This window comes from Delphinapterus leucas, chromosome 8 (assembly GCF_059928025.1).
Source record: "Delphinapterus leucas isolate spDelLeu-1000000601 "Yukka" chromosome 8, BTC_Dleu_Yukka2, whole genome shotgun sequence".
Classification (NCBI taxonomy): Eukaryota; Metazoa; Chordata; class Mammalia; order Artiodactyla; family Monodontidae; genus Delphinapterus; species Delphinapterus leucas.
In genome coordinates this window covers 42,489,804-42,513,225 of record NC_143136.1, presented here as the reverse complement: position 1 = coordinate 42,513,225, position 23,422 = coordinate 42,489,804, and the positions used below count along the sequence as shown (strand labels likewise).

Here is a 23,422-nt window from a genome sequence, read left to right as displayed (position 1 = left end):
TTGCATGGGATTTTAGAGAAAATTTTATCACCATTAGATTGCCAGGGATTTCCAGAAATAAATGGAAAGAGATAAATTTTTAAAAATTAACAATGCTCTATTTAGAATTTCATAATGAGACTGATTTTCTAAACTTTAAGTTTTTAAACTCAAACCACTTTCATTTATAGTATCAAGATTCATGGACCTTTCATTTTTACATGCCTTACACCTGAATTGTATATAATTGGAACTAAAATAATTTCCTTGTTTTTGCAGATTTGGAAAAAAAAATTCTTCAAGTTTTGGGGAAATTTGCTGGTGAGCCTAAACCATAAAGATTTAGGTTTAACAGGGACTGTAGCTTATTACTACTGTTTAATGTTTGTTTTAAAAATTATAATATTGAAGGACATATATGCTAAAATTCTCAGGCATAAAAATATGATTTAATTTGATGAATAAGTAAAAACATAAGGATGAATGTAATAAATCCAAGAAAGAAACATTTTAAAAGATCAAAACATTTGTATTATTATAACATTGTGGGTTTAATTTATGGAATTAATAACAAAATAAAAAAACATATTTTTGTAAAGCTTTGCTATTGTTCATTTAATTTGGTCAGTGAAGTATGTCTAATGACTATGAAATATTGGTCAATAAGCAAACTTGAATGATACTTTAAAAACACAAATCTTGGTAATGATACAACCCTGTTTAGTTCAAAGTTTCCCTATACCTTCAGGATAAAAATCCACAGCCTTTATCATTGTATTCAAAGTCTTTCATGATTTGCCCCCAACCTATCACTCTACCTTCATCTCTAGCACCCCTGGCATGCTCTTTATGCTGATAGCTACTTGTCACTTTGCCGGGCATTTACACATGCTGTTTCCACTGTCTATAGTGGCACGTCTGTGGCTAATTCTGATTCTAACTTGAAGATTCAGCAGTAGTATCACACCACCCAGGAAAGATGTCCTCATCTTTCACCCTCTTCCTTCATCCCTGGTCTGTGTTGGGCTCTTGGTTTGTACACCCGCCCATTCTCAGAACATCTCACATTGTAGAGGTTTCCTGACTCTTTCATTGTCCTGAGAATTTTTCAAGGTCAACTCGTATGTCTCATTTGCTTTTATATCCATTCTTAGCACAGGGCTTGGGAAATGACAGAAAGTAGTGGTCAGAGAGGGGAGTTTCAGAATTCCAGATCTCTGTATTGTTGTACTTCTAGGTAATAACAAGGTGTGACCACATTTCTAGACAGCTAAACTGAATTTGAGGAGACTGAGGAACCATGGGGCCAATGTTGAGAAGAAATATCAGATACACCCTTGACAGTTATTAATGTTGTGCATTAAAATGTCCAGGCACAGGGCAAGACTGCGTATCTTGGATGCCCTGTGGTTGAACAGTCCGTGTAACTAGTTCTGGCTAATGAGTTGTTGAGTGGAAGTGACACGAGTCAATTCAGGCTAGAGGATTTAATTGCTAGTTGGAGACCTTCCCTACTACTGAAGGGTGCCTAAGATGGGCAGGAAAGGGAGCCAGAAAAGGAGGCTGTCACAGGGGAATAATAAATAGCAGTCAGATGTGGCACATAATTTGGAGAGAGAATTGACAATATTTACTGATGGATTGGGTGCAGGTAGAAAGTCAATGCTCAAGATAGCTGTCCATTCTGTCGAGGTCCCTGAGTGACTGCAATGGGCAGAGCCAGCTGCCCCCAAATAGTATCTCACCCAGCCAACCTGCGGTGAACATGGAGTGAGAATAAGAAATGAACCTTGATTCGTTGAAGCCACTAAGTTTAGGGGAATGTTTGTTACTACCACATAACCTTGCATAACCTAGCACAACCAGAGTATGTCAGGGAATGAGGTTAAGAGGCATGGATGCCATCTGTTCCATTGTGTTGATGGAACTCACCAGTAACTCCCATGTACCCAACTACTGATGGTTACCCTGGAATAGAATATATGAAAATAAACCAAGTGCCGAATTATTGAGAAAAATGGCAGGAATGGGAAGTTCAGCAGGTTATACCAAAAGTGTGGGGAAAAGGTGGTATCAGCAAATAGTATGAGTTTTGAATAAGAAGTGGTTTATTGAGTGACAGTGCCAGACTGCATTGATGGTAGTCTGAAAATGACAGTAGGAAGCCAGAAATGTATGGCCTGAGATGGGAAAGTAGAGCAGCAATAGATAAGGTTTGGAGGGGTGTTATGCTGCCACTGGGCAGAAGACAAGAGAAAATTGTTGAAACATTTAAGACAATTTAATCTTACTCTTTCACTAGAGCTAATATTGATAATAACTATCAAAAAGTGCAAGAATATACTAAATTCTTTTATCCTTAAATAGGCCTAATTTTACTTTTTCAGAGCATACAGGAACTATTTCCTGGTAATTATTGGTATTTTAAAAGCTATGTTCACATGCATGCTTTTAATGCCTTAAAGTCCTTTGACATGAAGGTTGGACTGTGACTGATTCGGGGTATCCCCAAATGGAAAAACCTTTTTTTGCTATCTCAAAACACATTTTGCTTCCTGCCCAAATTCATACCCACACAACATTCTGTACTGTTGCTTTCATTTTCCCCCAATGCCGCTTAGATTTCTTCATGCATATTTGTATTTTTAGATCAGATAAAATGAATAGAAGGTTCTTCCCTTGAAAAATGTGTAGTGTGATTCAAAGAAAATGTTAATGAAAAGAAATACTAAGTCTTGTGAAACATCGATATGTAGCAACTAATTGGAAAAGCAACTCAATTGCTTTTCCTTTGTGTTGTGTCTGAAACACCGTTCTTATGGAATTATGCAGCTGTACAAGCACTGGTATCGACAGATTTTTTAAATGGAAGAGATAGGGGGTGGTGAAACAATGTACTAAACACCATTTCTTTCAAAATACTCCTAAATATGGAGGTAGTATGTAGGGACTAATACTATCTTTACTGCATCATATTCATTTTTAAGAAAACCACCTCCATATAGAACTACTTTCCACCAACACAAATACAGGTATCAAAATGAAGACGACTTTTCCTGGGTTGTTAAATTCCTTCAGAAACATGGGCTGTCTTTCATGACAACAGTTTCCTTCCTCCTCTGCTCCCACACAGCTTGACAAGCAGGTCACAGAGAAAGGTTGTTAACTACATTCCTTTGCCTAAAAAGGGATTTCAAGAAAACAAGTACCTTAACTTCACTCTTAAGAGAGGGTCAGACGGCTGAGGCGGTGATTTGTTTGTGTACATATGGGCTAGTGCAAAGGAATGGAAAAAATATTCGGGTGAAGAATTTCTAAATGGGAAGATGTGTTTTAAAGACAGCTTCTATTATATGTCAGCTACACCTGGCAGAGTCACAGGGCAAGGTGAATAAACTATAAACAATGAAGTCTCCTTAGTGAAAACCTCTGCATAGTGAGAGAGATCTGTGGGTGGGATAGAACAGCCAAGAGTGTCACTCGCATTGTATATGTTTTTTAAAGCGGGTTTCACATCACTTTTACTGTAACTGGGAAGGATTTCAATTTTTTTTTAAGATAAATTACTTGGACTTAGCTTCTACTAAAAAAACCCAAGACGATATATGATCGGTAGACACATTAGATTAAAAATAAAATTCAGTTCAAGAACTTCAATAAAATTAAGAAGCCAGTTGCATTCTTGGTGCATAGAAATGAACACTAAAAAACGTACTAGTTTAGTGCATCTGTTAAATGATACAATATACATATCTATAATTACTCCAGAGATCAAATTAAGTACATTCCTCATTTGTTCGTTTGTCTCTAAGGAAAATACAGGAAAACAAATGCTAATCAAAAGATTAATGGACTTCTCAATGTATAATACATTAGCCGCTCCTTCAATCTTTGGGAAACAAAATATAAAAAGCAAATAAAAATAAGGCGTTGTCTCACATATTCTTGGTAAATTTCATGAAGTTTTAAGGTTCTTGTCAGTATGAATTTGATTTAAAGCTGTAAATCTTTTCTGAATATTTCTATGGCTATCCAGATAGAAACATCATACATAAAAATGTTCTTTATTCCAGAAAAGATAAAACTCCCAGTGGTAAAAGAAGATTTAGGTATCTCTGAAGGTTTCTTATCACCTGGCAACATAACTCTCTGATGGTTCAGTGCCTGGGAGGGTTGTCTGAGATCACTCATCAAATAAATCAAATAGTTGGCTGGTGAAAAGAGGGGGAGCCTATAGTAATCTCATGTCTTTGCTTCCAGACATCAAATCTTTCTTCTAATAAGCCAGTAGAGAAGTTAATGTCACTTGATGTGGCATATGAAAACCTGAGTCTCAACCTGTCTTAAGTTTCTGCTACTAGTTCTGAGAATGTTTGACTTGCCCAAGCAATGATTATATTTAGTTTTAACATTTTAAACCACAAATTCCAAAATCCTGATGTGCTGAGGAAGATGTGGTGGCAAGAAGGCTCGAAACGTATTGAGTTTTGTCTCTAAACTTCTTGGAAGAATTTTATGGCAACATAGAAAATCCACTTTGGTGGGGTGATCTTTAAATATTCTATAAATATTTGTTGATATGATGATGAAGCTTGATTTATTTTATATATTTTTGGTTAATATTTTACTGAAAGCTCTATTTTACATTTCGACTGTAAAAAACAAGTCTTTTTTTTTTTTTTGCGGTACACGGGCCTCTCACTGTTGTGGCCTCTCCCGTTGCGGAGCACAGGCTCCGGACGCGCAGGCTCAGCGGCCATGGCTCACGGGCCCAGCCACTCCGCGGCATGTGGGATCTTCCTGGACCGGGGCACGAACCCGTGTCCCCTGCATCGGCAGGCGGACTCTCAACCACTGCGCCACCAGGGAAGCCCCAAAAACAAGTCTTTTAAAAATTAGAAATCAAATACTTTAGAACTGTGTGGTCCAATATAGTAGCCAGTAGCTACATGTAGCTATTTAAATCTCCATTAATTAAAACTAAATAAAAATTTAAAATCCAGTTTCTCAGTCGCACTAGTTACATTTCAAGAAATTCATAGCAACATGTGGCTAGTGATTACTGTATTGGACAGGGTGGATATGGAACATTTTCCTCAGCATGGAACGTTTAGAGCACTTCTCTAGAAAGATGCATAATTCAAGTATGGTATATAATAGTATTCACAAATCGATCTTCCCAATCCAGTGTTTTTGTTTTAGAGTCTTTCAACTTATATAGAATAAGAGATGGCATGACTCTCATTCTCATCTTCCAATGAAATGGAGAGAATATCTTACCATGATACCTGCCTGTGTGGTTTGACTATGTGTGTCACTTTTGTATATAATGTCCCTTGATTATAAATAAGCATAACAGAAATTCTTAATTAATAAAACCTCTCAAGTGCCCAATTAGCTGTCTTCTAATTTAGTCTCTGAACATCCTGATAAGAACCAGTATTACTGTGGCTTGAAGCTCACAGATTAGATGAACAGAAGTAGGCATAATAGAGCAAATGTACTTTTAATGAACACTTTTTGTTCCTCTGTCCAAAGCTCTGGCTACCAATTATATTTATAGTTTGGGTTAGCATGCCTACCTCATACAATGAGATTAGTTATTGTGCCTAGAAAACAGCACTAATATATATATACTACTTAGCATATATCCTTGCAAAAATGTTTCCTTTTCATGGGGACCTAATTGTTCCATACATAAACTTAGCCATGTGAATGTAAACCAAGACAACATAGGAGCCTGGAGCAGTATATTATTGATTTGATTTTTGGTGGCTAAAACTTTCCTACTGAAGCATTATCTTCCCAACTGACAGCAGCAGACCTCTCATTAGTACTAACAGGTTGAGGAGGGAGATTAAAGCAAACTGAAGGCATAGAGAGATTTAATTCCGTGTTCACACCTAGAAGTGGTGATAAGCTGGGGATCTGCCATTACCTTGATATTTTGGAGATAAATGGGTATCTGAATAAATAGAAGCCTTCAGTCTCTACAGCCGTCACTAACATATTTCACCCTAATTGCAAAATATTTATTTTAAACACTAAAATACACATTGAGGAAGCTAACCTCGGCTGGTGAAAAGGAGATTTCAACTGGTAACTTTTCCAGATTAATTCAAATAGCGTGGGAGATGTTGAGGATGTCATTTTATCCTTTATAGTTTGACTTTGTATTCTGTACATGAGGAAGGAAGGAAAGAAGGAAAGAAAGATGGAAGGAGCTACCTCTATGGTTTCTCTGTGGCTAAGAACTTTTTGGGTCACTGGCTGGTTTTTTATTTTGCTCTGTGCCCTAGCACCCACATATTAATTGGCACATGGTATGGCACTTAGGAAATATCTGTTGAATAAAAAACACTTAATAGATCTTGCAGAGACAAAAAAAATGGTAATTTTTAAAGTTAATGTTTATGGGTATATTATAACATTTCTTTATTAAAATATACATATTGCTTTGTTATATTTGAGAAGCTAATATGTAGTGTTTACTGAACACATTGTATCTAGTAGTAATAGGGATAAAGCAGTGAGCTAAATCAAGTCCCTGTCATCATGGAGATCAGAGTACAGGCACATCTTGTTTTACTGTGCTTCTCTTTATTGCACTTCACAGATGTTGCATATTTTTTTTAAACACATTGAAGGTTTGTAGCAACTTTGCATTGTCAGATGTCGGTTAGCACTTTTAGCAATAAAGTATTTTTTAGTTAAGGTATGTACATTGTTTTTTACACTTAATGCTATCGCACAGTTAATAGACTGCATAACTTTTTATGCACTGGAAAACCAAATAATTCGTGTGACTTGCTTTATTGCAGTGATCTGAAACCGAACCCGCAATATTTCTGAAGTATTCCTGTATTGTGAGAAAATATCTTTAAACATTTGTGGATACTTTAAGACCACATGTTGTCTCATTTGAAAATCAGCAGGTTCACTTACTCATTTAGTCCAGTTTATTCTCTCTACCCTACGACCACCACCTTATTAGGAAGTGATGGGGAGAATGAAATTGAAGGAACAAATTTTGTGTAACTGGATGTTGATATTGAGGAATCTGGGTTCTGGGGAGTCCCACCACAGGTGGTGATGTAGCATACGGGTGAGCAGGGAGCAGCCAGTGAGCCAAAAAGTCTACATAGGAAGTACCTAGGTGTGTAATTAGGGTGCGAGTGAGGATACAGCTCAAGGCTGAGACTTCTGACCACAGGCCACCTCTCCCAATTCTCCACATGGGCCAATCTGAGCTTCAGTTTGGCCCTTTGCCCACTCTTTGCATTTTGTTTTCTTTTTCAAAGAAATCTGCCTTCAGAAAATGATATCTAAATGATAATGTGTCATTGTGCTGATAAGTAGGGTTACAATGCTTGAGACAGATAGAGAAAAGCAAGAAAGGCAGCTAGATGGCAGATCAAAGGCATTTCCTGAACAGAAGGTGGAAATTAGCAGCTGGGAATTTTAGCAAATGCACTTAAGAATGTAGAGGAGCTTCTCAGGCATTTATTAGAAGCTAATTCAAACCCTTCAAGTTATGGAGGATTCTGTAAAAAGCACCTCTTAACTGACCAACTGTCAATTAGCAAAGGAGAAAATGACTCAAGTACTCCATTATGATGATGATCAAATAAATGAGCTTTGATTACTATAATAATGGTAGTATAAGTTATAAAAAATCTCTGGTTTTAGATATGAAAAGAATTCATAACTGGTGATCATCTGTAAAATCTACTGTAGAAAACTACAAGTATAATTGCTCAATGATGCCAATTTATTTTTTCTTCCTCAAACTTTACAGGTGATCTAATATAATGAGAAATAATAATCATTAAGGTTTGATCATGCCAATCTAATTTTCTGGATGGCTTATTAACCTTGCAAAGATGTCTTTCCTTTACTTCTTGATCATTAGATCAGGCAATAATTAGAGCAAGAATGAGGAATGTCAATTACATAATGATGTGTGAGAGGATACAGAACGGTATCATGGATATTTAGGCTTATGTGTCCAAGTCTGGCTACATTCATGTACACCCACGTAAGCACACTTTTCAATTTCTTCTAAGAAAGAGATTTAACAAAACATTGTATTTCAAAATAGGATTTAGATGTTTTTTCCTAAACTGAATCTGGTTCCAGTGTATGAGCTCCAGAAAATAAACAGCAAAAAGTTCAGAGTCTACATTAAACAGCTTCTCTCACCACACTGTCTGAAAACTATATTCCATGTACTGCCAGATTATAAATAAAAATTAAATCACACATTTGACAATAAAGTAGACCCTATTATCAACTACATGAATTTTGGTCTGAAAAAAATATATAAATGTTGCTCAAACTCAGAGGAGGTATGATACTACCCCTTTTTTTTTTTTTAACACCTTTATTGTAGTATAATTGCTTTATAATGGTGTGTTAGTTTCTGCTGTATAACAAAGTGAATCAGCTATACATATACATATATCTGCATATCCCCTCCCTCTTGCGTCTCCCTCCCACCCCTCTAGGTGGTCACAAAGCTGATCTCCCTGTGCTATGCGGCTGCTTCCCACTAGCCACCTATTTTACATTTGGTAGTGTATATATGTCCATGCCACTCTCTCACTTCGACCCAGCTTACCCTTCCCCCTCCCCGTGTCCTCAAGTCCATTCTCTACATCTGCATCTTTATTCCTGTCCTGCCCCTAGGTTCATCAGAACCCTTTTTTTTTTTTTTTTAGATTCCGTATATATGTGTTAGCATACGGTATTTGTTTTTCTCTTTCTGACTTACTTCATGCTGTATGACAGACTCTAGGTCGATCCACATCACTACAAATAACTCAATTTCATTTCTTTTTATGGCTCAGTAATATTCCATTGTATACATGTGCCACATCTTCTTTATCCATTCATCTGTCAGTGGACACTTAGGTTGCTTCCATGTCCTGGCTACCATAAATAGTGCTGCAATGAACATTGTGGTACATGACTTTTTTTGAATTAGGGTTTTCTCAGGGTATATGCCCAGTAGTGGGATTTCTGGGTCATATGGTAGTTCTATGTTTAGTTTTTGAAGGAACCTCCATATTGCTCTCCATAGTGGCTGTATCAATTTACATTCCCACCAACAGTGCAAGAGGCTTCCCTTTTTTCCACACTCTCTCCAGCATTTATTGTTTGTAGATTTTTTGATGATGGCCATTCTGACCTGTGTGAGGTTATACCTCATGGTGTATGATCCTTTCAATGTGCTGCTGGATTCTATTTGCTAGTATTTTGATGAGGACTTTTGCATCTATGTTCATCAGTGATATTGGCCTGTAGTTTTCTTTTTTTGTGACATCCTTGTCTGGTTTTGGTATCAGAGTGATGGTGGCCTCGTAGAATGAGTTTGGGAGTGTTCCTCCCTCTGCTATATTTTGGAAGAGTTTGAGAATGATAGGTGTTAGCTCTTCTCTAAATGTTTGATAGAATTTGCCTGTGAAGCCATCTGGTCCTGGGCTTTTGTTTGTTGGAAGATTTTTAATCACCGTTTCAATTTCAGTGCTTGTGATTGGTCTGTTTATATTGTCTATTTCTTCTTGGTTCAGTCTCGGAAGGTTGTGCTTTTCTAAGAATTTGTCCATTTCTTCCAGGTTGTCCATTTTATTGGCATATAGTTGCTGTGGTAATGTCTCATGACCCTTTGTATTTCCGCAGACACTACCCCTTCTTGATAGATTTAGCAGGTTTCATCCAGTGGTTAAATCTATACTTCTTTCTTCTTTCTACTAATGAGTAACATATACTGTGTCAACTACTAGTGCTCCCTAAATCCACTCTCCCTTTTTACACAATAAGGCAGCTATGGAGGTACCCAACTCAGATTTCAAGAAAGAACTTGCCATTTGGCTGCAAGATATGCAGTTAGTTGGGAGCCCCCAGCTGTCAGTGACTTCAAGATTCACCTCAGCTTTCAAGCCCAGGCGACTTACTTGTTGTGCAGCCACAGCAAAATACTGAGCATGGTGGTGACACTAGGGTCTGGCCATTCCTGCTCAAGATAAGACTCCCCTAATGTGTAATATTTACTCTGGAGATGCACATAGGGTTGACCTATTTTTTGCCACGCTTGTCTCTTGGTTGGAGGTTTGCTCTGCCCAGTCCTGCTTCTCTTCCTCTCTACTTTCACAACTATCAGCTCTGCATCACAGTTTGTGGACTTTCCCCGCCCAATTCTGCTTTCTCTGCATTTTATCTTTCACTTCCCCAATAAACCTTTTTCACTCCTAAATTTGTCCTGGCATCTACTTCCCAGAGGACCAAACTGACACATATAGTGATAGAATCTTAGCAGGGTATGTGGGAATCTGCTTAGAGACTTCATTTGCCAGCCTATTTTATGCCTAGATGGCCATATGGCTAAGTTCTTGGCACCAGAATATGACTGAAAGTGACATGTATAACTACTGCTTCACTTCCTTAAGTGGAAATTGCTTGCCTTCTATTTCAGTTGTTTTCCTCCTCCTGAAAGCTGGCACATGGAGGTGGCATTGATTGAACTTCTAATATGCAGGAAATTCCCTTGAAGAAGGAGTCAGCAAACTATAGCCAACAGGCGAAAGCTGACCTGTGGCCTATTTGTATGGTCTGTAAGCTACGAATGGTATTTACATTTTAAAAGCATTGTTAAAAGAATAAAAATAGGCAAAATGTGTGGCAGAAACCGTATATGGCCCACCAAGCCTAAAATGTTTATCATCTGACACTTTATGGAGAAAGTTTGCCGATCCTGCTTCAGAGGACTGCAGATCAACAAGTTAGCAAAAACCTGGGTCTCTGAATGATCATGTGGAGCAGAACTATTCATCTGTCCTGCAGGGATGTACTGTAATGTGAGAGCAAAGTAAACTTCTGTATCCTTGGAGCCACTGTATTATTGTGTCTTGCTGCTATGGGGACAGGCCCTAGCTAATGTACATATGAGTAAATAAAAGATCAAGATTAAAATGATTTTCCCTTCCTTCCCAAATGTTATACAACTCAGTCATTTCTTCATCTAAGCTTTGAGCAGATTTCTAAAACTAAGTTCATCATTTGTTTATTAACTTTTAAAGACCTAAAGCATTTTCATTACTTGGTACTTGTATATCACGTTGCACAAACACTGCCTAGGAAGATAGAAAAATATGTAAACTTGAGATACAATGGTAAGTATAAAGTCTACTTTATTAACTTCCCTTAATCTAAGACACATATCTTAACATTATTTTTAGAACTGGCCTCTACCTTACACAAAACCATGATGATGGTAGTGATGGAGTTGAGGTTGGGGGAACAAAGATAATTTTACAAATGGCTAAACAATGATTGCATATGCTAGAGAGTAACTTATTATAAAATAGAGCTATTAACTCACATCAACTAGACCATATTATGACAAAATCATTTACCATCACATAGGTGTTCTACAGTTAACTCAGCTACTTAGTATATCAGTTACTTAAGTTAATTCAGGAACTTATGTAGCACATATTTCTTGAACACTTTTGTGAGCCCTGTGTTGAAGTAGAGAAAGTAAGTCAATTTGGTATTTCTGGATACACAGCAACTGCACAGATTATATACATATCAATTTAAATGACCAGTTTTGCTGCTCCATGGGTTTCTTTTTTGACAGCAATAAAGACTTGAGTTATATAAAATAATCTTTTTGCTGAACCTAAAGCCAAAGCCTGTGCTCATTTAGACAATGTTTTATACACTCCAAAGCTTACTTGTTTGCCAAATTCTCATCTGCTTTTCATTACACATAATGCTTTGCAAAGTATTTGATCAAACAGATGTCATATTTACAAGCAAATCTTAAAACACCCTACCTTTTGTAATTTTATTTGTGCTACCTGAATATACTAGTTTTTAAAATTAGGAATGTTGTTAGAGCAGAATTTTTTGTTATGACACACAGTGAAGAATGAAAAGAAGAATTTCTTGTGATAGGTATTTTCAGCTCAATACTAGGGCTTATCCAAAACATATTTAAATAACTGGAAGGGTAAAGTGATGCTCTTTGTTTTTCTAGCAGCACCTTGGTACACAGCTTATTGGTTTACCACAAAGCTGTAGGAAATTCAGTATATTTTGTAATTTAGTCTTGAAGCTTGTTCTGAAAAATTTCTTTGCAAAAATCGTTGTCTGCTTTAATGCTGAGCCAAGAAATGCAAAGCATGAAAATACGTTTCGCTCTTAAGTAGTTTGAGGTTTTGTTTAATAAGCAAATTTCGCTATAAAGAGGCATAAGATGGAAGTCATTTCTTTCTAGTCATATTAATTCTAATTTAAGAAAGATTAAACAATCAGCCTGATGACGTGACAATTTGTTAAATTCATATACCTGAAACTTAATTTCTACACAATTAACTGTGATAAAATATCAGGCTTTCCTTTCAAAAGAATCAGGGCATCATAACTATAACGAAAAATGCCATGCGGGAGGGAGATGATACAAAACTGATTTCAGTGGCAGAAGAGTCCTAGTTATGGGCATATTATATGGAGAAAGTATTAAAGTCTTCTATGTGATCTTTAAAACTATACTTTTTAATACATTAAAAATCAATGATGAGACATCATAATTTATTAACCCGTTTTACTTGCTTTTGAAGTTGCCCTTTTTTTTTTTTGGCCATTACATAATGTTAATTCTGTGATGAATAACTTCATAAATACATCATTTCTTTCTTGTGTTGAAACATGTGCTTAGGAGTGGAGTCTTTTTAATCAAAGAATTTGAAAATCTTTTATCTTTACTTCTTACTGCTGTGCCCTTACCCATGGCAGATGTTTCGATTCAAGTCTAGTGCTCTTTCCTGCTAAGACCCCATGTGGTTTAGAATTCTTAGAGCACAGTGCTCCCAGCAGCCACTATAGTTAAACAGAAAGTCAGAGTTAGCACGCTAAATATGACCCTCTCTGTCATCTTCCGCCTATGATTTTCTAAAACAATCATCCAAATTCCAATGCTACTAAAAACAAATTAATTTAGTAACATTACTGAAACTTTGCTAACATTTTATCACTTTTTAACATTTTTTATCATAAAGTTATTGCATTTGTGTTCCTTGTACCATGTGTGAGGATAAACTTTCTCCTATATGTATGTTTGCTAATTATCATTACTCAAGAATGAGTTTTTATTAAAACTACTTTGCATGTTAACTGGGTTTCTATAGACAAATGACCTTCCTCAATAGTCAGATCTGGGTCATCATTACTCCATCTGGTATTTATTTTGGTGCATTTTCCCAAACTGTTATCCCTGAAAAACGCTTTTTATCACTTTGCGTAATGGTTTATTTTTAACCTTAAAATATGTTTTAAATGAAATAAAAATAGAAGACAGTAAAAGATATCAAAATGCTGGACAGAACATTGTATTTTATCAGTTGTTTCCTGCATTTTGGAACGTGTCTACCCTAGCAGGATTTTTAGAGAGCTTTAACAGAAATGTTGTTTCAAAATCAAAAAGCAGTAGGAAAAAAATCCTCTACGTAGTCGTTACCACATGTAGTGTTTAGATAGCGCACCAGCTTTCAAAAGCCATATGCAAAAACTGCAAAAAAATAAAAAAATCCAGTATATTTTTTCTTGAATGCCCTAATTGTATTTTCAACTTCCTGACTTTGTTCATTCTTTATCCACATCTGAAATGTCTGTCTCCATTTCTGAACTTCTATGATCTATTTTGATTCAGGTCTAACTCAAGCAATTAGAGAATTAGATAGTATTGTAGGTAAAGGGAGGGCTTAGAAAAGGGAACTAAATTTCATTCAGGGCCTTTTCTATGCCAGGCTCTGGTCCCAGGAGTTTCAAAATTGCTCTTAATACTACCACCACTAGAACCATTGTTACCACTGATTTGCTTCTACTAAGAGACAAACCCTGGAGTAGGTAGTTATGTATACTTTCTAATTTAATACTCAAAATGACTCTATGGGCTAGGTATTATCATGCCTACTCATACATGTGGAATCAGAGAAGTTAAAAGTCCTGCTTAAAGGCATACAACTAATAGTGGTAGAGATGGGATGTGCAGTCAGGTCCATTGGAATCCTGTAGTCAAGTTCTTTTCACTGTCCCTCACTGTCTCTTGTGCCTCTACTCTGATCGGGCTCATTGTTTTTTTTTTTTTGCTCTACCATTATTTATTTCTTATCTTATTTACTGTGTGTGCTACTTATTTGGCATTCTCTTCCTTGCATCAATGATGTAAGCTTGTATTATTAAATGTATCCTCTGTTCTACAATCAGATTATAACTTCCTTGAGAGAGGAGATGATATTACCCAAATAGTGTCAAATCTGATGCTTTGCACATGGTGCTTAATAAATGATTTTTGCTGAGAATAATGAAATTGTATGTGAAAGAAAAGTGAATGTTCTTTATATATACATAGATATATATATAAAGAATGGATTCAGAGTAGGACTCTTACTGAAAGAGAAGAAAAATCACAATTTATAATTTCTCCACTTTTATTTTCACCTTTCTACCTCTTGACTGTAATCTTAAACACACTTTTTTGTTGAGTTTTTAATTCTTGTGGTATTATTTTGTACTGGGATATATTTATAAGTGGTTACTTTATTGTCATTTTAATTCTCTATTTAAACAGAAATTGAGATCCCACCAAAAAAGGGAATCAATGCTATGTAGTTTATGATGACAGAAACTATTTTAAAATGTATGAGTGGGTGTCTAGCACAAGTTGATTTTTTTATTTAGTTTTACATTAACTTTTAATCTGGAGGAGATTCATTAGTTTTCTGCCACTGAATTACAGGCACTTTTAAATTGCCTTGCTTTACCTACTGCTAAAACATCCAATTGTAGCTATGCTTCACCTTAATACTGCTTGGTTTTCCTTTAAATATTTTAAACCAAAAACTGGAATAAAAGCCCTTTTAAGTTGAGCCAGCCTCTGATACAAGTAAAGGTTTAACTTCTTTTCTTGTCTCCTTCTCAGAAATGAAATCTGTATTCAGGATGTAACGCTTCTTCTGAAGTGCTTGAAGAATCAGAGAAAATGGTCCATTTTCATTTTAATGAATCATGCTGGAGAATAAATTTACATGATGTTAATACTGAGACCTGGAAGATGGTATGGTATAATGCTCATAATAAAGGATTTAGGAACCATGACAGTTCTGGGGTATGAATTCTGGTAAGCCACTCATGTGTGACTTTGGATAAGTTACTTGAGCTCACAGTTCCTCAGTAAATTGAGATGGAGTGGTAGAAAGAGGCAGCCTGTAGCTGAAAACCAACTCTGTGAGGCCAAAAGGAGATAAACAAGGCATCAGGGCTATATGTTCCTTGTGCACCCTAGGATTTTCTGCACATAAAACAGCACCACATAGTCAGGCATCACTCATTGTGGGTTCTTTAAATAAAACTGACAGCAGCTGAAAGGTCTGTTCAGAGAGATGGCAAGGCGGAATCCCATCTCAGGCAGCCATATGAGAAGTAAACTGAGAGAATGCAGACCTCCAAACAGTACGCTTGGCTCTATCTCCATCTCAACTCTGGAACTGTGAGCAGTTATATCTAATAACCATATTAAAGAGGTATATGAAGGGAAAATCCATATCTATAGAGGTAGGGAGAAGGTGAACTCATGGAAGCAGGAAAAAAAAAACACTAAGAAGGTTAATTTCAGGATTCAGTAAACAAAGTTGGGTCAGAGAAATCTAGGGTGCAAATGTATGAATCTGATCACAAAGCTCTTAAGGGATGACTTTTACCATCATCTCACAGCATTCACTCATCATGCAGTTAGCACTCCAGAGAGTTCTGCATTTCAAAGGATTTATTCCTATGGACAGGATCCATTTCCCAAATGTGCCGCAGAGCCATTGAAAATGGCTGCTGTGATCTTTAAGAGATTGTTTCATCTTCCTGTGTGTCAGTTCCCTCATTAGGAAAACCAACCCTATCAAATTCCACAGGCCAATGTAAAGATCAAAGGAGTTAACATATGACAAATTAAATGTATTATTATTTTGGTTAAATCTGCACCTTTGGCCAATATAAATCATCAATGATATCAGAAAATTAAAGGAATTATTTAACAAGTTATTGGTTATAGAATTCATTGGTATCTATCCATAACTAAGAACATTTAAGTTTTTGGTACGTTCAGTTATGTGTTGGTTTGTTTTTGCCTTCATAATTGTTATGCAGTATCAGTGAGACATCATGAAAGCTGTATGAAAGTACATCTAGAGTTTTTTTGTTGTTGTTCAAAAATCATACACGAGTAAAGGTAACTTCAATTATACTGCAATTTATCCTGGTTTCTTTTGGAAAAAAAACAAACAAACAGCTTTCTAACAAGGTTTTGTCCTGAGTCAAGGTTTATGTAGATTTATTTCAAATTACTGATTATGGACACTGCTTATAACCTGGTTGCCCATGAAATATTCCTATTGCAATTCTTGTCTTTTTAGTAGTACATCCTCTGTAGTATGTGTCACCTTGGTAACACTCCCCAAAGGGGAAAGGACTGTTAGCTGAGATATGAGGTGGTATTCATGGGTTATAAGTTTGGGTTGTAAAAAATGTTCATAGTAATGATCAAACCTTATGATCCATCTACATTGCAGTAGGTGCCAAGCTAATGCAGAATTGGACACACCTCCTAGCAAAGGACAAGCAACCTTAAGTTCACATGTCTTTTATTCCTCTGGACTATATCTCCTATTGTATTTGGTCTGTATGCAACCTCTAAAGACACTTGCCTTGAAATAGTTTTACTCTGTTAGCATATATTGCTGCAATTTATTCCCTAGGTGTTATACATGACAGAAAAATATATTAAAAAGCAATTTTTCTTTTAATGTAACATACGTATAATAAAAATTGGGGTATCATTTGCTAGATTGGAGTTGGGAAGAAACAAAATTGAAATATACATCTTTTCGACCCAAAAAATTCCACCTTATACATAAAACTAAGTTCCCAATCTGAGAGCTCATAGATAGTTAGTTATACTCTACTCTGGACAGGAACTCAAGGAAAAAAAATCCAGCTAATCAGTGAATGAGGAAGACTTTGTTCATTGGGAAGAACTATACAATAATTCATTCATTTCCTAACTCTGCAAAATATTTAATACCCAATCATGTTCTAAGGCTCTAAGGAAGTATATGCAACACTCTGAGAAAAAACAGCTTATAATTCTATTCAATAAAATGCAGCGTTGTGAAGTAGTTAGGTAGAGAAAAGACAATATCCAGGTTAAAAAGAGGAGAGAAATCTAAGGAATAAACATTGGTCCCAAAGTGTATGGATTCTCCTTTCACAGTATCCTGAGTCCCAGCACCAGCAGAGTGAAAAGTCACCTTAGGAGCAATACTACAGCTGCAGGAATTACCTGAGGGGCTAGAGTTTAGAGACAGCCCATCAAATCTTTGTTTGTTTAATAAACCTAAGGCATAGTGCCAAATTGGTTAAATGAACCATGTCTGTGTTCACTCAAGCATGTTACCGCAGTGAAATTAAAGAAGAAACGAAAAGGGAGCTGATCCGTTTTAACTAGCTGCAATGAAAGAGACTAAAGATTATATTAGAAACTTGTCTATGTTTAACGTACGGTAAGTGTGATACTGACAAATAATATTTCTGAGTAAGTTCTTTATATCATCTCTGATAGACTCAATCCCTGTATGATGTCTGTTGACTTCCTCTGTTAATATCTTTATTAATAAAACCATATTTTTAATCATTCATTATTTTCCACATCGGATATTTCACATGTGCGTTTGAACCCAAAATAGAAATAGCTTATTTATTAAACCCCACAGAATCTATTTATGAAGAAGTAAATGCTGGGAGGCAATAGTTCATACAATTAGTTCCTGTTCCTCACTTTGAGCCGAACATGGATTTAGAGAAGACAAACTCATTCCAGCATGGTTCAAATGCCTATAGCTACCCGATTCACTAAGGAACAGCAGTGTTTCTGTGGTGGATTTTTCTGTCTGTGGCTCAACAATGAGTAAACAGATCCTTGTAGAGGTTCTGCCAGGCAATATAGGTGTTGGGACTTCAATTCCTTCCATCACCTCCAGAAACTTGCTATCAGTTCAAAGCAAATAAGATTTTTTTCCTAACAAGGAGGCTAAATTTTCCCCACAGGTAAGAAGGGACTGAGTTCGTGAAGGGACATGAAAGATGGAAGGGGTAGTGGGAAAACAGAGGCTCTCATTTTATTAACGCTATTTCCAGGACCTATCTGTACTCCAGCCATAGCGATATATGGTTCATGGATTTTTAGCTGATGGAGTGCCTGCATTTTTCCAGACCACATCTGGCTGCAGAATTTACAAAGAGAGGGGGTCTCATTCCACCTCACTGGCAGAAACAGTGAGTGACATTTGGGTCAGGGCAAGCTGACCCTGATAACATTGCTGGTGGCGCCAGCGTCAGCTGCTTTGAATGAAACGACAGCTATGCTGAATAGAGCACAAAACGGAATCAACTATCCTGATATTTTCTGAAACGTTCATGTCCCCAGTGCTCTCTAGGCAAACTCAAGGACCGTTTCTTACTCGTATGTCACACTTTCCCACTTTTCAGTCTTTTAACTCACGCTATTGCTTTGGCCAAAAACTGGTTTTCTGTCTTCTACCATTTCTTCTGCCCAAAGCCTATCACATACATTTCAAATACCACCTCCAAAATATTTCTTATGCTTAGCTTTCCGCCTACCCTTGCCCCTTCTTCCTGAAGTAAGTCTTCTTCTACTGAACTCTGAAGCACTTTGCCCCTAACTTGGGCTTTCAATCACGTTCACCTTGGCTGAAAGGTTAATTATGAGTTTGTGGTCTTATAATTCTCAATGAACGCTTGGAGGGTAGGATCTATGTCTGATTTATATTTGTATCCCTTTAGCCACTTACCATAGTAGGTCCTCAGTAGATTTTAGTTTAAAAAACATACATATTGGGCTTCCCTAGTGACGCGGTGGTTGAGAGTCCGCCTGCCGATGCAGGGGACACGGGTTCGTGCCCCGGTCAGGGAAGATCCCACATGCCGCGGAGCGGCTGGGCCCGTGAGCCATGGCCGCTGAGCCTGCGTGTCCGGAGCCTGTGCTCCGCAATGGGAGAGGCCACAACAGTGAGAGGCCCGCATAACAAACAAACAAACAAAAAAACACATATTGAAAAACCAAGGCAAAAGTGAGATTTGGAGATTGAATTATCGAATTGCTCCAATTCTTCACTGAATTTAGGGTATCTAGACAAAACTGCTCCCTGGGCTCCAGCACAGTCTTTCCTAACCTCCTTTCCTTTTCTTTTGAAATCCCTCTAGGCTCAGGTATGGCCTTTCTCCCCACCTCCTGACCTAGTTACTTTGGTGGAAGAACTAGGTGAGCAGTCTAGGGACCAACAACCTCAGCCTTTTTTGTTCCCAAAGGTGAGGATAACTGATTATTGGACTCTAAGCGGCAAAGAATCCTGCTCTTGAAGTTCCTTGAAAACTCTGAAGAACATAGGATCTAAGAGAAGAGACGCCCCCCTCTCTTTCTGAGCGAGTCTCAGAGTCAGCACTCCACTTCCAGGTCGAAACCATGCCATAGAGTCTTGGACAATCCCCTTGCCTCTCTCCATATCCAGATAACCCTGAACATTTTCTCCTCGAGAACAGCATCTGTGATCTGGGTCCATCTCCGGGTTCCCAAGGCCACCAACCCAGACTGAGCCTGCATGTGCCCGCCATGTGCCCTGTGCTCATCTCAGGCCACATGCCACCTGGCCCTGCCCAAGCTGGGTCTGAGTCCAATTTATTCTGCTTCCAAGCTATGTGACTTCGTAGAACCTAAGTTTTTGTTTCCAACTCTGTGAAATGGGGATGATGATGTCTACCTTACTGAGAGGATTAAACAAGAAAAGGCATGTAAAACAGATGGAACAATGCCTAGAACATGGTAACCTTTAAGCTTAAGAACTGGCCTCACCTGTTCCGTGCATAACCACATTCTTCCTCCATGCATTGATCTCCCTATCTAAGTTGCCTTCTTTTCTCCTTTGTCTTAACAAAATTCTATTCATCCACTGGTTGACTATCAAATTGTTCTATATAATTTTATTTCTATTGATCTGCTTCTCTTTTCTGTAAATAACATTTATTTTTTGTAGCAAGCAAATTAGAACTAGTATGTATTATCTTGTATTGTTTTTATGTTGCCTTATAGAAACTTGAATAGCAGATCTTTAAGGATGGGATCATGTTTCTGGTGAAGTGTTCTACATGGGCCTAGCCCAGTGCTAGCACATAAAGAGTAAACGGTAAACATTTATTGGCTCAACAATTAAAGGAAATGCTGAGAGACAAAAATTGTGCATTCTTTAGTGGAGTGACTCTGAAGTTTCCCAGAATTGTTTATTTCTGCTCTGGCTTGCTAATTTTAAGTGTGACAAAAATGCACTAGCCCATTCATAAAGTTCCCTGGCATCATGACATGTCTTTAATCTTCTGTAGTTAAATATCATCACAGCCAAATGCAGTGAGATAATAGAAAGCAATCTATTATCACAATAAGTTGCCAGGAGTACAATCAGTCAAAATGGCAGCTCTCTGACACCTTGCCATCCCGAGACTCTCCCTCCACAATGTGTGACATAAGCTAATTTATATGTTTTCTGTATAAAGAAGAGTCAGGGAAGTCTGATAATTGACGTAGAAATACCAGGAATAGCTTAAAAATGGTAACATCAAATTTGCCCGTCATATCCAGGAGGCAACTCAGATGTGAGCACTTGTATGTTGAATTTGTTACAGTGTTAATCAATTCTGAAAATACGTATCTCCATAGTCCAAGTACTACAGGTAGTTGAACAGCCAAACTAGTGTAAGAAATTGAACAGAGCAGGTATGATGGCCCAGGGGTCTCATTAGTTATACAGGGATTCTTTTTATAGGATAAGAAAGACTTCATAGCTTTGACAAGAAGTTATTCATCTACATTTTAAAACTGGCAAGACATTACCAATTTCATGGTTCTATTCCTGTCACTAAGCATGCCACGAACTCTAATGCTCTGTTAATGTGTTAGAAATATTACACGTGGGAGCTGGTGAATGCAGCAAGAAAGCAGCATTTGTCTCACACACTCAAGCTGTGTGTTCTTTCGCCTCTAGTCCTTTGGACATTGTTGTCAACTCCCAGCTCCCAAGGCTCCTTCTGTAAGTACCATCACACCTCCTGCAAGGCTTAGGGATTCTCTGCAACCAGCTCGTGGCAGTACTTGTGGTCGGTTTTTGCGTGTGTAGCTGTTTAATGCTTTGATGGTTGTTTAATGGCTCTTCTCAAACACCTCTTCCTGAATGACAGAGTTATAAATCCCAGCCTAAGCAAAAGTCACATAGGAGCAGAAACGTCAGGGAAACCACAGAGGTGATTAGGACAGAGGCATAGTTACTGAGCAGGTACGCTCAACACCCTCCTCCTCTGCCCTACCTGCCACCTTCACACCCCCACGTCACCTACTAAAGTTGTAATTGCATGAAAGAGAGAAAAGGATAGAATATCAGCTAGCTCTCTAAATGAGAGAAAAAAATATTTACTTCCTTTGCTTCTCTGCAATCTAGTAAGAAACTTATTCATGCATTTTAAATTAAACCCTTATTTTAATAGCTAAACACGAAGAGCAAACACTCGGAAAGTGGATGGTCTCTGTAACATTTGCTGGGAGAGTTTTCCACGCTATAGTTGGCATTCTGGTTTTATTATGTCACTTTATGGGCAATAAGATTAGATTTTTTTCCATTGCAATTTATCCGAAGGAAAATATTAATTTGGAGGTTATTATCACAGTACTGAATTTCAGTGTAATTCTCCAACTCATTAAAAACCATGAACTGCTATGTGCACTTCATGCTAAAGTATCAGAACACTGGAGAAAGAAATGGGGAAAAAATTCCTAAAGTCCAGTGACATCCACGTCCTGAAATCTTGCTCTATTTCCAGCAAGTGTGCATTACTACCTCTTCAGAATAATTTGCTTTTTTTATGGTAGTGTGACTACTTTCTCTTAAAAGTTAGTCTTAAAAACATATGGCTTGCTTTCTTCATCAGAAACTTAAACATCTGAAGTCCACGTACTTGCCCAGGATGTGAAGCTTCAATTTTTCAGTTCCTTCTCTCTTATTAAAGCTCAGTTACAAGAAATGATATTCCTGGATGGTGGGCTAGATATTTATTGGTAATGACAATTCCTGTTGTATTCTGTGTGGTGCTGTCTCCTATTTCTGATTGAAAATAAAGTGGAATCAAGATCAAGTTTGACTTTGCTGCTCAGGAATTCTCTTGAATATTCTCCTTCATTTATTTTCAAATATGCAGGGTTCTGTATATTTATTTTCAAATGTATAAGATTCTCGTATATGAACATGTGGTAATTTACATTTACCAAATGTGTGGTATTTAAAGATAATGGATAGATTATCTGGAATTTTAAGAAGAATTTTGGGACTATATAAATGGTCAAGAAAAGAACGTTCCATATTTTTTACAAGTCTTCAATGTTCCCAAAGACCAACATTTTTATCATTGATTGAAGTTTGGCTGGGAAAGTGGTTTGTGGTACTTTGTTACAGCAGCAATAGGGAACCAATACAAACCCCAAAATAGAGGGTTTACCTTGGAAAGCTGCTCTTGATATTTTCTCCAGCTGCCCCTTTCTTGAGCAGATGCACATCGCTGCTGTTTGTTGAGCTGTTCTTCCTTTTCCTAATTTGTTCACAGACTAAAAGTCACTTTAAAGGCATGTGCTCTCCCTGCACTGTGTCTGTTCTCACGGAGCTCACATTTTACTAGGAAGGAATAGATGCTAACAAATGGAGTAACAGATATAAGATACAGTAGGTGTTAAGAAAAATAAATCAAGACAAGGAGATGGAGAGTGATATTTTGGTGCTATTTATTTATTTTGGAGGGAGCATTTGACCTAGTTTAATAACTTTTTTCTAGAATAAGTCTCAAATTCTGTTCCTATATTATTATCAATTCTCTGTCCATAATAAAAGTATTCATTTGGTACTTCCAAACAGACTCTCGCCTGTTCCCAAATAACATCTCACCTCTCTTCAGATATTAGAAGGCTAGGTGTTCCTCATCTCTAAGAACTAGCCATCATTGAACATGCGGAAAGTAGAATAAGAAATCATTTGGATATAAGTTCCAAATCTGAATTCCAGGACCTCAACCACAAGAGCACAAAAAACACTTCTATTCTCTTCCTTAGCAGTGGCTCGATGAGACTCAGACAAGAGCTTGTGCCAGAAATCTCCAAGTAAATTATACCATTTGATGACATGTAGACCCAGCCAATTAGACCTTACTGGTCATTTCTAGATCAACTGCAGTAATTTTAAGAGTTTAAACCCACAGTGGAAGTCTTTCAGATCACATTTAAACC

General features: G+C 37.2%; 1 long non-coding RNA gene across 1 annotated transcript in view; it reads left to right on the top strand.

Annotated features, from left to right (window-relative positions):
- The window catches only part of LOC149748545 (uncharacterized), a 127,386-nt gene extending 107,046 nt beyond the window's left edge, over positions 1-20,340 (top strand). Inside the window, exon 6 of the long non-coding RNA XR_016394093.1 lies at positions 14,966-20,340. This is a non-coding gene — a long non-coding RNA (uncharacterized LOC149748545). The remainder of the gene's footprint in view (positions 1-14,965) is intronic.
- Positions 20,341-23,422: the final 3,082 nt, after the last annotated feature.